Here is a 16071-nt window from a genome sequence, read left to right on the forward strand (position 1 = left end):
CCAAATTCCGCTGCTACGATCCATCATCACCTCCGTGCGCTACGTCGTTGTTTGCGTCGTCGTCGTTTGGCTGCAAGAACACTGACTTCCAAACAACGAAAAAAATTCTCATGACATTTGCTAGAAATAAAAAAAAACTATACTTCATCTAGAAGGGCCTTCTGCTATGAACTTTAATTTCACGTCGAAGCCGGAGCGTCTCCTGATCATCACTATTATTATTTCTATTAGCGACAGAAGGCAGCATCGGCATTTCCGAGGCTTAGTAAGTCATTAAGCGGAGGAAGATGAGCGTCGATTCGCTGCCAGACTCCTAGCTATTATTCTTAAAACATTGACACGCCACGGGGTGTCGAACACGATGTTGGATATATGTGCGCGGTGACAATTCGATCCATCCGGTTGGGTTGGAATTGAGTGGGAAATGCTAATGTTGTTTGCGTTTGTTTTCCGCCTTTTTGTGGCGGCAAGGGGTGGGGAAAATTCTCTAGCACCGATGAATTCGTGTGGGTCTAAGCCTCAATTAGAGGTGATTTTCTATTCGGATTGCAACGAACAATAGATTTCCTGAACGGAGGATTTACACCTCGGATGGCATGTTCTTCGGAATGAGTTCTTTTCGTGGCGTGTCGATACACAGGGACTATAAAACTGTAATTAAATAATGGCGCAAATACCCCGACAAACAGGAAGCAGCAAAACTCTGGTGGCAAATCTAATCATGTATTGTTTCGTATGGCAAAAAGGAGTTTTTGTTTCCGTTTAAGGCATAGAAGTTGGCATTTAATTAATCGAACGTATTAGCTTCAACGCATCGCACGATGTTATAATTGTATCTTCGGGGACAGAAGCGTTCCTTTTTGGGTGCCAATTAAATCTTTTGTCTAGAGTTGAAATTGTTTTAAATTCGTGTTCGTCGCTTAGACAATCTTAGCACATCGAAGTTCTTCTAATAATTTTTGAGAACATGGCTTTGAACATAAAACATGCGACCAGGTTTTTCGTGGAGAGTGATAGGTGAATCTGCATTCTAACCTGGCTGCAAGCAGCTAGCGATACCAACGAGGGTAGGAGTGCTAAGTGAATCAACATAAATTTGCATACAATTGCGACCCGACACCGGGAGTCTCTTTATGATTGGTGTGATGAAATAGAGACATACAATTCTGAAGCTGAGCTGCTTGCATGATTCATGAAGAGGTCTGCAGAGAAGCGAATAATTGCCTTATTTTTTGTATTCACAATTAAAAGATCTAATCGGAAGAATTGTCTTTTATCCAAAACCAATAAAAACCTCATCACGCGAAGTAAGATAATGTGAAGGATCTTAAGGTTAATTTAAATAACTGGCCTACGTGTTAAAATCCGTCGTTTGTTTCGCCGATGCACATTCGATTTTTGTGTGTTCTCACCGATTACTCAATCCCGCGCTCGAGACGGAACGTTCAAAGTGGCTAAGGAGTATCGCTTGTTGAATTTCTCGTTTTATCGGCAATAAATTTTGCCATAAATCACGTGCGCAAACCATACCTCATCGAATGGTTTTTTTTTATGTGCATTTCGGTAGATCTTTGAGTTTTGTTTCGCTTGAGGATTCTGCTAATAAAGGAACCATGGTAAACTTGTTTTACTGAGGCGCAGTCTATCCTTGCTTCACTGAAAGCTTTTGAACTGCTGATAGTGTTATTCATTGCTTTATATAATCAGTTATTTATTACCTTATCTCATCAGTTCTCATTACCACAGATTATTCTACTTAGAGGGAACTGTCTGCTTTTTCTTTCCTCTTGGATAGTTTTCGTTATTCCAAACTATTTATCTATAGAAATTCAGTCCAAATACAATACATATAAAAGGTGGTGGAATCATAACATACTCCAGTGACAGTTACCCATTTACCCTTGTTTTCTATAAATCCCACATTTATTAAGCAGACTACAAAAATGCTTCGACACCCTTATCAGTTGATTTACAGCATCTATGGCAAAATCACTCAAGCAACTACGTTCGATGCGATGCTTTGAGCTCCAAGCTGGAGCGAAGAAGTTGGACATCGCGAGGCACTTCGTGTCCACCGGATGTATTCGACGTGAGTGCGTCGAACGGAAGCCTGGTTCTGGCCGCCGGACGAGTGCAACAAAAGCTGTAGAGGAAGACTAAGAGCAAGGTGGTGTCATCGTTCCCCACCTTCGGCCGGGAGGTCGTCGCTACCGGCCAAACGGTGAAGAAGTGCCCGGCCGAAATGGACATTTTTATGCGGAACCACATGTCTGTGCGATGCTGAATAAAAGTGAGACCGATTTAGCCATGTGTTATCTTAAATATATAGACACCGCAGGTCGTCATAAGTCGACATAAAGGCGGTGTAAGTGTCCGACACAGCATACACTGTTGCTCAGCAACTGTCGGTCTTCGACATCACATTGAAAGATTAACCAGCTCGAGGTAAGACGTTCCTGCCTTAATAATTCTACGCTGGGTGATTCCCTAATAATATCATATTCGAGAAACGCACATTGGCGATCCTGCAAGGAGTTGCTTAGTACAGCAACATTCAAAATCCTGTAACCTGACCAATTGTCAAGGAGTCAATAAATTAATAATTGTAAAAAGGGAATCATCCAGACGTTTCTGAAAAACTAGATGGAAGATCGTAGAAAAATGACATAACCTCGAATAGGTTGTCATTTTCTATCAATTTGAAACGTTGTGTTGAAGCGGGGCGGGATGTCCGCGGAATACAGAATGGTTAAAGTGGCCCTTGTTTTTCAGCGGAACGGGATGTCCGCAGTGATATGATGGAACGGAATGTCCGCAGTGATATAGCAGAACGGGATGTCCGCCGATTTCCAGTGTGCTGGAAACTAAAGATAAGTGTAATTCTGAGAACTCTTGGTGTTTGAGCGGAACGGGATGTCCGCAGAGTGCAATATCCACGAATAAGACTGACTTGAATTTCGTCACGACCACCCTTCTAGCGGAATGGAATGTTCGTATTGGATCCATAACGCACAGAAATTAATCTCCAACCGTCAGAAAGTGATGAAAAGGAATAAAGGAAGAAATATCAAAACTAAAATAAACTATGGCGATTTGATGCCGAAAATTGATTTGGTTCGGACCGTAACGTTTCTAAAATTCATCAAGTATTTCCAGAAAAATCCGTAAAAATTGCTTCAAAGCTTGCGTTAAAGCGTTAACCTGTTTGAATAATAGTAAGCAAGCAGAACGTGTCCCGGACTGAGTCACAAATCAGGTGAGTTGGTCGAGGATTGCTTGTAGGTTTTGTTGTTGCGCTAGTTGCATGTAAAGGAGTGCAACTGGAGTCTACTTATTCATAAACCACAAGATTACTTATGGATTGGTTGTTTCGTGATTTAAATTTTGCTAGATGGTGGATCAAAGTTTTGCTAAGTTTTGCAAATAAACAGGTTGACACAGATTGAAGAGGGAAGGAACGGGAATATTAACTATATTGTCTTTTTACCAGGATCTAAATATCTCAGAGATTTTGCTGTGTTCCGATTGTAGCTCGATTCATCGTAGTCTCGGCGGCCACATTTTACAGGTTAAATCGTTACGCACCTGAGCACCTGGTCTTTGTCTGCGTTAACTTACGTTAATCAACTTGGAATCCACGGGCGGTCATTTGGGAGCATCTTTTTTATCGGACGTGATAGCGACGAGAAACCTTGAACGGAAACCATCGCCAAAGTGTCCTCTGCATCTCACTGAAGCAGAATTTGTTTATGCTAAGCATGTGAGTTTATCATACGCATTGGGACTTGGACAATTTAGATTCCTAGGATTCCTCGGGTGTAGCACAGGCGTGCAAGCAAATGATAATCGCCGAACGACTCATAGAGCCTGTGACAGACAGGTCGAGCTATTTTCCCGTTGAAAAAATACAGATCATTCGTCTCATCTTCATCTCAGACCAATCGAGAAAAGAGATAAGCGAGCAACTCAAAATCGCTCGAGGCAAACTGCAGCTAGAATTGTATGTTTGAAAAGCTAGTAATAGATTTTTATTACGAAGTCAATCGTCGAGAAACCGAAGCCATTTCCCAGAATCCAGTAATCGGCGCTGTCTCCTTCATGCCAGTGAATCCACATTGAAGGGCGAACACGAAATTATTGCGACACCGAAAATGTCATGCCATTTTCTTATAATGTTTAGACTCAAACCAAAAATGTTAGGGTAGTTTTATACATATATTTACTTCAAAAATCAAAAGAAAAGATAATCGATGTAGCCTTGAGTGTAAAATTGAACGCATTTTCGCGTGATGCCCTCCATCAAAGTCTTTACAGTGTCATCCGGTACCAGTTTCTCAGTTTTTTCCATTTTCTTAACATGTCCTTCTCGTCTTTGACTGTCTTCTTACTCTTCCGAAGTTCCCGCTTCATTATTGCCCAGTACTGCTCCACCGGGCGCAGCTCCGGACAGTTTGGCGGGTTCATGCCCTTTGGAACAAAATGGACAGAATTGGCCTCATACCACTCCAGGACACTTTTAGAATAGTGGCATGATGCCAAATCTGGCCAAAATAGCGGAGCTTCGTCGTGCTACTGTAAGAACGGCAAAAGGCGCTTCTCGAGGCACTCAGATTTGTAGATCTCGCCATTAACTGCGCCCTTTGTCACGAAAGGCTCACTCCTCAGTCCGCAAGAGCAGATGGCCTGCCAAACGAGATATTTGGAAGCGAACTTCGACATTTTCTTCTTCTTAAATTTATCGTCCACATCGAGCTTGCTCTTGCCGGTGAAAAACTCCAACCCCGGAATTTGCTTAAAATCGGCTTTTATATACGTTTCGTCGTCCATCACACAACAGCCATATTTTGTCAGCATCTTCTCGTAGAGCTTCCGTGCCCGAGTTTTAGCCGTAGATAGTTGCCGCTCATCGCGGTTTGGGAAGTTTTGTACCTTGTATGAATGTAGTCCAGCTCTCTTCTTTGCATTCTGAACGTAGCTCTGCGACATGCCGATCTTTTTAGCCAAATCACGGCTTGAGACGTTGGGATTTGCTTTAATCATCCGCTTCACCTTTCCCTCCGTCTTTTTGTTCTCCGGTCCCGGGTTTCTTCCAGCTCCTTTGCCGTGGTCCAACGTCAACCGCTCCTGGAACCGCTTCAACACTCTGGAGACGGTTGAATGGTGAATGTTCAACATTTTTCCCAACTGCCGGTGGGACAGGTCAGGAAATTCCAGGTGTTTGGAAAGAAATTGTTCTCTCGACTCACGTTGGTTCACCTCCATTTTTGTTGAATCGAAAAACACGACTTCGAGTTTGACAGCATGTAGACAATACACATCAATGAGAAAGTGTGAAAAATTTTGTTGATTTTTACCCAATGGTAAACAAAGTTATGCCCTGTTGTATGTGTCACAATAATTTCGTGTTCGCCCTTTAGGTGCTCCGAAAAATCAGGGTCGTCAAAATTAGCCCATTTCAGCCAACAGGAAGTATGATGCATTAGCTTCGAATGATGACTATGCGGCACTAGTGGCTGAGCAGATAAAATTTTCAACGTGTCGAAAAGCGATACTAAACCACCAGGCCTTTGGATGAGAAGGATGAGAAGCGTTTTTTGTCTGATTTGAATTATGAATTATGTCTCATACACGAAATTAGAAGTAGTAGAATGACATTTGCATCGATTTCCTACAAGGGAATGGACAGCAGCATTTTTCAGTATCGCTCCCAATACAAATACATCACGACTAAAGTGGGTACCCGATGAAAAATCAACGTGTAAAACATCAAGTCGGGATGAATTGAGGAATCTTTGATCGCACAAAGATTGGTATTTTCAGAAATATTTTACATTTTACATCAATTCGTACAAACGAAAACGATTTCTATCATCAGCATAATAAAATTTTTGTTTTCATTTTTTTCGGAGAAGAGGGCAGATGTGCGATGCTGAATAAAAGTGAGACCGATTTAACCATGTGTTATCTTAAATATATAGAAAACGCAGGCTAACTATACGCCTGAGTCGACATAAAGGCGGTGTAAGTGTCCGACACAGCATACACTGTTGCTCAGCAACTGTCGGTCTTCGACATCTCATTGAAGGATTAACCAGCTCGAGGTAAGACGTTCCTGCCTTAATAAATCTACGCTGGGTGATTCCCTAATAATATCATATTCGAGAAAAGCACAATGTCGACCATATTAAGAGATAAAAAATCGCTATACGCTATTCGCTATTCTCGCTATTCGCTATTCTCGCTATTCGCTATTCTCGCTATTCGCTATTCTCGCTATTCGCTATTCCCGCTATTCGCTATTCTCGCTATTCGCTATTCTCGCTATTTGCTATTCTCGCTATTCGCTATTCTCGCTATTCGCTATTCTCGCTATTAGCTATTCTCGCTATTAGCTGTTCTCGCTATTAGCTGTTCTCGCTATTAGCTGTTCTCGCTATTAGCTGTTCTCGCTATTAGCTGTTCTCGCTATTCGCTATTCGCTATTCGCTATTCGCTATTCGCTATTCGCTATTCGCTATTCGCTAATCGCTATTCGCTATTCGCTAGTCGCTAGTCGCTATTTGCAATTCACTATTCGCAGAAAATCTGTCTGTATTGAATTGACAAGTCAAATTTTGGGCCGTAGGTTTAGCTAAAGAATCATTGATTAGTAGAATTATTATTGATTATTGATGGTGTCTGTAGTAAAAAAAATCTGCAAATACAATAGTATTGTGTAATGGAAGTAATGGAAGTTTACACTGTTACCAGGTTATGCTTGTTTATATTGGGATACGCTAAAAGCTTTATTATAATACAGGCAAACCTTTTTTGTGCGGGGGATAGGGACCGCACAAAAAAGTCGCATTAAAAAAATCTTGCAAAACTTCACCAGCAGCTTTTAAAAAATCGCGTTCTGTACACATTTTGAAAAAAAAATTTTTTTTGTGCGGTTGATAGGGACCGCATAAAAATAGTCCCCCAAGAAAATAACTCAAATCCACGCCATTCACCGTTCAATTTCCTTTTGTTTCATGGCTTTGCGATGGGACACTTTTCGGTTGCGCGTGGCTGTTTTGTGTTTTTAGTTGCGTGTCGAAACGTGTTGCTGTTAGAAATCATGTCATGTAAAAACTTAGGAAAACTTGAGAGGAGGGGAATGATTTCAGAAGTGGATAATTGAGATATGTTTTTTTCGCACTGAAATGCATATAAACCATCGAAAAAAACTAAACGAACGATAACTTCGTCAAATATGGTTTTTTTCATACACCGCACAAAAAAAAATCGCACAAAAAACCGCACAAGAACAAAAAACCGCACAAAAAAAATCGCACAGAAAAAATTCGCACAAAAAAAAACCGCAGAAAAATAGGTTTTACTGTACAGCCATTTCCTGCCCACCCGATATTGTTGTTTTCAGATTTTCGTGAAAAGTGGTAGTTTTGTTCCATATCCCAAAATATTAGACCTGTTTTTTTGGCTAGTTTTCCCATTTCCATTGTAGAGTGGTCCAAAAAATCATCTTCTTCCCCTTTTATCCAAAAATGACTTTTTTCAAAAATTTATAACTTTTGAACTACTGGACCGATTTGTATTTTTTCTTGAAAGCTGAGGATTTTTACATAAAATATCCAAAAATCAGGAAGGTGTTATTTTTGGTTATTGAGCTATGATTTTTCAAAAACCATCGGTTAGGTCCGAAAAATCCATTTTTCACAACAAAAATTCATAACTTTTGAACTACTGGACCAATCCAGATGATCGATGTATCAAATTAAAGCCAATGAGCTAGTCTTGTGCTAAAAAAATATTAAACGTGGGAAACCGGATCTTGTTTTTGTAATTATTGATTGTAATAATTTTTCATAGTTTACATGGTTTCGGGACCGGGGGTCTCCGTAGCCACATTGGTTGCGCGTTCGCTTAGTAAGCGATCGATCGTGAGTTCAAAACTCAGGGCCCTCATTGACCATCTTTGTGATGTTACAGAATAGCTACGTCCACGCAACAATCATCAGCGATGGAGATCGATCCACGGTCGAAATAAGATCGATTCATCCATACAACTGCTCTGCTCTGCCAGACACATCGGGCTACTGTTCTATAAATAACTCAACAATGATCAATCAACTGTCTCCGCTGTCCGGTCTAAGTGGATAATGGAAGAACAGAAAGAATACCCTTACGCCTAAATGGCTACTGTGTGAATGTACCATATGTAATGGTATAGAAGGAATACTGGCGAATGGCAACTGTGTAATGTGCTAATTATAGATATGATAACCATGTGACATGTACACGATTAAAATTCGGCTCTGTTACAGCTAAAATGCTAATGAGCCTTAAATAAATAAATGGGATAAAAAAAATGGTTTCGGGACCAAGGTCATATTCATTTATATTTTTTTCTTGAAAGCTGAAGTTTTTTCGCATAACATATCTAAATATCAGCGAAGTGTTTATTTTCGTTTTCGAGTTATGATTTTTCAAAGTTAGCATGTTTTCAGTTTTTTATTCAATATTTCTATGCGGCTGGACTGCATCTATGTGCCTAGAATGTGTGGTATTTTTGATTTGGTTTCACTTGGTTTTGGCTTCAAATTGGTACATCGATCATCGAAATCGGCCCAGTAGTTTTTTTTTATCCCATTTTATTTATTTAAGGCTCATTAGCATTTTTTAGATGTAACAGAGCCGAATTTTAATTGTGTACATGTCACATGGTTATCATATCTATAATTAGCACATTACACAGTTGTCATTCGCCAGTATTCCTTCTATACCATTACATATGGTACATTCACACAGTAGCCATTTAGGCGTAAGAGTATTCTTTCTGTTCTTCCATTATCCAGTTGGACCACTGGACAGCGGAGACAGTTGATTGATCATTGTTGAGTTATTTATAGAACAGCAGCCCGATGTGTCTTGCAGAGCAGAGCAGTTGTATGGATGAATCGATCTTATTTCGACCGTGGATCGATCTCCATCGCTGATGATTGTTGCGTGGACGTAGCTATTCTGTAACAACACAAAGATGGTCAATGAGGGCCCTGAGTTTTGAACTCACGATCGATCGCTTGCTAAGCGAACGCGCAACCAATGTGGCTACGGAGACCCCCGGCCCAGTAGTTAGAAGTTATGAATTTTTTTAAAAAGTCATTTTTGGAAAAAAGGAAAAATGATTTTTCAAACCATCGGTTAATTTTGAAAAAACATAGCTCAAGGACAAAAAGAACGTCTCACAGATTTTTGGATATTTTATGTAAAAAATTCTCAGTTTTCAAGAAAAAATATAAAACAATATAGCGCCCTTGGTCCCGAGACCATGAATACCGCTAAATTATTAGTAATAACAAGCTATGCCAGTATCACCGGCTGAGTGTATCCTATGGCTTACCTTCCCTACTAACACATCCCTGAATTCCCGTGACATTTATGAGAGGTCGTAGAGTTCTCTGCATCTCTCTTAAGTAAATGTTGAACTAACATTCCTTCCCTTTCCTTAGCAGTTGCAAGGACGTGGCCAGGACAATTCTTAACTGTTGGTGAAAACATGTCTTCATGTCAGCAACGGATGGAGGCTAGTTTTTAACATAACAGTTCTGAATTCGTACCACATACGATATTGTGCAACTTGCTCAATGCTGATGCTAATGCTAATGCTAATGCTAATGTTCAAAAAATATTTGCTATAATTCTGCTTCGTGTGATATCTTTCGCATGTATCACAAAAACAATTAATTTGGCGTCTTTCGTCTTTTATCTTTCAGTTTGAACATACAAAACAATGCTATTTACATTGATACAGTGCTGCAATAGATGGAGTTTTCCATTAATCCTTTCCTCGAGCACGGATGACACTTTTGTTTATACTGAGTACCTTTATCTACTCGTATTATTCATAATAGCACCGTTTTGGTTCGTGATTGAGTTCACAAGACATTAAAACTCAATTTGAAAAGTTTGAACTGATACATTGTTGCATAAATTATAATATTAATATACTTCTTTGTTGTGACAGCTGAGAGCAGACAAAGGGTTAATACAGATTTCGATACAGATTTTCTGAGAAAAACTCAGATAAATAGATTTTTTGAGACGAAAAACACAGATTTTGTTATGGCAACCCTGATTACCAAAAGCTGTGGCTAAACTGCAGAAGATCGAGGACGGTAAAAGAACGAAGACTAAGAAGGGCCGCAAATGAATTGGTCTGATGGGAGAGCAAGATGCGTTGCCCTTATAATTGAAGTTTTCTTTTTGTTGAATTAAATGTTCAATTAATAGTTTGTCTCCAGGTTTTTATGTACGTACTGAATATTACTGAAATTGTGAAAACGTTTTCTATATACATGAATGAATGATAATAAATTCAATAGATAAGAAAAAATGTTATTTCGTTTCACAGTATGTTTTACGTAAATTATGAATACACAAACATGAAACAAGCCAAATTTGATAACTATGTGTCGTTAAAATATGACACAACGCCAATCCATACTAATTTTTCACTCCCACTTCCCTACATATTAGTATCGGTTTCGAGTGGTTCCATTCTGCCACGGAAGGGTCCAAAAATAGTATTCATGATTTCATTGTGTCGGATATTACTCCCGAGTGTGTAGTGTCCATTTTGTGTGTATCAGACACCTCCTTCACATCTCAAGTGTAATAAAACCCCCTTCTCCAAAGAAATTCGATAGTCATCTGTCTTACCTTGCATATGCTACAAACAGATTCAAATTTAGTTGTTTCGTGATTCTTTAAAATAACTTTCAAGTTGAACTTCGAAAAACCCGAAAATTTTAAAAAATGGCCCTTTTTAAAAAGTTGTCTAATTTTTTAGGATCTCTTTAGGCATGAAAAATTGCGTAAATGACCAATGTCTACATCCACAACAATTTACTGCAATCTTAGATGGTGCTGCCCACTCCTAACATGAGTAAGCATGAAATTCGTCATAAATTCTATAGTATAGCATGTTAAAAGAGTTATGTTTCGTTTTGTTTGGAACCTCTGATCAAAACTTGATGTAAAATTCGAAAAGCTTTGATCAAAACTTGATGGATTACCTCTTTTAATCACTACTCTTTTCCTTCGATCAAAAGCATATCAATGTACAAAAAAACGAATAAGTTGAACTTAAAAAAAGGAGAATAATACAATGTGAGCCTATACGCCGGAAAACCAGGGATAGTCTTGATCCACGACCGCAGCTGTCCTCACAAGCATCTTCATTATTTATGTGTGAAAAGCGGTGCAAATTAAAAGCCGGATATATAATTTTCAACACAACTTTGAACTATAATAAAAATTTCCATGTGAACTGAAAATCAAGAATTCAAGGTCATCGTCAAAATTCAACAGCACAACAGCTTTGCGGTTTGAACGAACAAAAATAATAGAAAATCGCATGGAGATACTCATTCCCACAACGAAATTTGAAATGCAGATATGCGAACCAAAATTTGGCGACCCGAGTCGGAGGTGCTTTTATGACTGGGGTAAACACCACAAACTTCAATTTGCCAACCTGCCCATCTGGTTCCACTGGTCCACCCATTGTGTCCGGAAATTTTCCGGTACACTGCCAAATCCGAGCCAGCGTTCGACATAATAAAACACACGACTGATCATTAGCCGTTATTAATCACCTGCTCGGTGCGAGCTCCGCGGTGTATTGTTTTCCTCAACAGGTCGCGGCAATGTCTCGAATCTCCCAGAAATCGCGGACAAGTAAATCACATTAAATAGAACCCCATAAAGTGCAGTTTGTGAGGAACAGAGCTGCACCAGCCAGCAGCGGGAGAAGGCGTCTACCAAAGCTTGATATTTCCACGCCATTAGACAGTACTGCTTAGCGAAGGTAACCTTCCGGGCGTCTGCACACCGCCTTGACTCAAAACACCAGGTGTGGGAGTGTGGGAAAAATCGGCTCCGAAAGCGACCAGCTCAACAGCGAGACACTTTCTGACTTATGTAGCGCTGCATAATCATCGGGTTACCGAGAGCTCAACATGACAAAATATGGTACTAAAGGCTGTTTAGCGACGTTTTAACAATTGTTCGACTCCGTCATTGTTGATTTCTTTTTCGCGAAGCCAATCCATCTTCACTATGTGCGGTGCTCGAGTATCGCCTAATGTCATGATATATGCCTTAGAATGCGGAGGTTTCATCTCTGCGAACGAGTTGACATTTCCATTGCAACAAGTTGTGCAATCGAATTTTTCGTGATACGTTTTATTTTCTTCATGAAATGTTTTTCAAATGTTAAAACAAGTTCAATGAGGGTTTAAATCATCTCACCCCATTGCAACGCTATTCATATATACTTTAAGCACCTACATGAATCGACTTCGGTATAATGACACAACTGGTATGTAAATGTTAACAAATCGATTAACTGATGACAGCGTATGATACCCTGTTTTGCCCAAACAATACTGAATATATTGTTCAAACTCTTACCATCAGAACCACAAGAAGCGTGGAAGTGTAATTGCGGTCAATGGGAGGCGCGTTACGATTTTAATGCACCCCGCTCAGAGTTCAGGAGGAAAAATCAAATCATTTTTCTTTTAGCGATACACTGCTAAAATGCAACAAAATCGTTGCAACGTTGCATTTCCAGTATAACAAAACAACACACGGGAAACGAAAAATGGATTCTCTGTGTTGCTGTTGTTCGGAAACATTCAAACAGTTGTAGTGTCAATGGAAAACGCGGAAGTATTGCAAGGTAGACTTATGTGATTCGAGGGATAAAGACCGAACCTAGTCTGGCGAACGTCACTTTCAAATTGACATAATGCACACGAAATTCTTCTGTCTTGCAATGAATATGACTGATATGTGTGTGACCACTAATGTCGGAAAATATTTTTGCGTAAATAAAACGCCGACACCTACCAACACCGTTGAACTGTGCAAAACATGTTTATGTATATACTAGCTGACCCGACAAACTTCGTCCCGCCCAACATTTGTTTTTTTGTTGTCAATACCTTCAAACATTCACCGGTTGTGTGTTGAATACAACCCTCTATATTTTTTTTTAATGTGCAGCTGCTCCACCTGGAATGAAAAAAATCCTGAAAAATCTGTTTCATCTGCTTCTTGAATCCTATTTATTTTGATACTAAAACTGAACTGCTACTATATCATAGGTCTAAACTTTTATATGGAAACTTGAGCAGCATTTTGAATAATAAATTAATAATTTTTCAAAAATCGCATATTTCAAGGAATTCTTCTGCCAAAGATTTTTTTTCTTAAAGAAAGAAGTTTTCGACAAATTAAATCGTGAGTGATGAACTTTAACAATGTGCTGATAATTAATGATGAGTAGATGACGAATTTCATGCCAACTCGTCTTAGGAGTTGGCAGCACCATCTCATATAGTAGTGAAACGTTATGGGTGTTCATTTAAACAACTTTGCGTACTTGAATTTTCGAAAAGTAATTAGACTACTTTTTGAAAAAATCCAATTTTTTTTCTCAATTTTTACAAAAATTTGTAACTTAAAAACTTTGATACCTTCAAAATTCTTGTCGAAGGATGAAATGTTAGAAATTGTTTAAATTTTCACAAAAAATTGCCAAACAAAAGTTGAAAAAAAAATTCGCTGACAAAAAAGTTATTTTAAAAATTCAAATTCATTTTTCTCAAAAACGTGTTTTTTTAAATTCCAAAAACTATAAGAGATATAATGTTGATGTCTTCAACAAAAGTTTATATTTTAACAATATCTAAAACTTCGCGAATACACTATATCGCTATCTTGACTTTAAACAAAATTAGGATAAGTTGTATAGTTGTAGTTGTAAGAAAACATGAAAAAATTGTTGTTCGAAAAACTTTTTCCCTGTAAAAGTACCCATCTTGCAATGTATGGATGACTTGTTGGAAATTGTAAGGGCCATTCATATATAAAAAAATATGTTTTTGAGAAAAATGAATTTAAATTTTTAAAATAACTTTTTTGTCAGCGAAATTTTTTTTTCAAATTTTGTTGGTAATTTTTGTGAAAATTTAAACAATTTCCTACATTTCATCCTTTGACAAGGATGACAATTTTTTACAAAAATTTATAACTTAAAAACTATCATTTAAATTATAAATGTTTGTAAAAATTTTTTTTTTCCAAAAAGTTGCCTAAATATTTTTCGAATATTTCAAGTATGCAAAGTTGCTTAAATGACCCATGTCTTTACACCCACAACGTTTCACTGCTATCTGAGATGGTGCGGCCAGTCGAGTTGGCATGAAATTCGTCAGATGCTTCCTATCACTGATCGAATTCACACTGAATCCATCTATTGATATTCTGATATTTGCCTTAGAAGGTAGGGAATTTGCATGCATTATTACATTTTAGGCAACATTTTTAAATTTATCTCAATATTGAAGCTTTCCAGAGTTGCTTTTTATGAATTCTAGATATCTTAGAACTTTCAGAGTACAGTCCGGGAGACTCTCTGTAATATTAGGCTGTCAAAAAAGTCCTGCGGTATTTTTTTTGAATTTTCATTTGTTCATAAAATTAGTTACAATCATCTGTTTTAAGTCAAATATGCGCCGTTTTGTTCGATGACTTGTTCCCAACGAGATGCCAACTTCATAATACCCCTGTTATAGAAGCTCGCTTCCATATTGGCAAAAAACTCGGATAGCCAATTTTCACAGGCCTCTTTTGTGGCTAACTTCTGACTACCTAGCTCGTTCGCCATGGACAAAAACAGGTGGTCGAGGTCGAGGTCCGGACTATACGGCGGATGCAAAAGAACCTCCCATCCGAGCTCCCGGAGCTTCTGGCGCGTCACCAAAGAAGTGTGTGGCCTGACGTTGTCCTGATGGAAGACAATGCGGCCTCTGTTTATCAAAGATGGCCTCTTCTTCATGAGTGCTACCTTCAAGCGGTCTAGTTGTTGGCAGTACAGGTCCGAATTGAGCGTTTGGCCATAGGGAAGCAGCTCATAATAGATTATTCCTTGACAATCCCACCAAACACACAGCAGAACCTTCCTGGCCGTTAATGAGGGCTTGGCCACCGTCTGAGCCGCTTCAGTGGGCTTCGACCACGACCGTTTGCGCTTCACGTTGTCGTAAGTGACCCACTTTTCATCGCCAGTCACCATCCGCTTCAGAAACGAGTCGATTTTGTTGCGATTCAGCAGCGATTCACATGCGTCGATACGGTCATAGATGTTTTTTTGCGTCAACGTGTGTGGCACCCATACATCGAGCTTCTTTGTGAATCCAAGCTTCTTCAAATGGTTTATAACGGTTTGATGACTTATCCCCAGCTCTTGGCCGATGCTACGGCTGCTACTATGCCGGTCTTTCTCGGCTAATTCAGCGATTTTGTCGCAATTTTCGACGACAGGCCTTCCGGAGCGTGGCGCATCTTCAACGACCTCTACACCAGAACGAAAACGTTGAAACCATCGTTGTGCGGTGGAAATGGAAACTGTATCGGGCCCATAAACTGCACAAATTTTATTGGCAGCTTGAGATGCATTTTTGCCTTTGTCATGGTAGTACTGTAAAATATATCGGATTTTCTCTTTATTTTGCTCCATATTTGCGACACTATAACTCACGAACGACTAAACCAAACAAAACACTGTCAAGGACAGTGTTTGTTATAGCGCGCAAAAACACCTTTCCAACAAGCTATAGTACGACTCGATACAATGAATACAACTAGAACTACGCGCTTACAACGACACCTCGCGGAAATACCGCAGGATTTTTTTGACAGCCTAATATTTCCGGAATCTTTTATTATATACTCCAGATAAGTCATGTACGAGTGAATTAAAATTGCATTCTATGTAAATTATTCAAATAGCAAAAGGTATATGATGAAATCATTCTGTTACCAATGCTCGAACATAACTAGGCTAGCATTGCAAACAATCCCCCGAACCATCATACTGACATTTCACCGTTCACTGTAACTTGAAACCGTCTGGAATTTATGATCTTTTCCATCCAGATCTCCTCCCATGGGTATACGTGACGCTTTGGAAACCATTAGCGAAAGATCATCATCAGCACCAAACCAAGCGAATAATCG

This window comes from Toxorhynchites rutilus, chromosome 1 (assembly GCF_029784135.1).
Source record: "Toxorhynchites rutilus septentrionalis strain SRP chromosome 1, ASM2978413v1, whole genome shotgun sequence".
Taxonomy (NCBI): domain Eukaryota; kingdom Metazoa; phylum Arthropoda; class Insecta; order Diptera; family Culicidae; genus Toxorhynchites; species Toxorhynchites rutilus.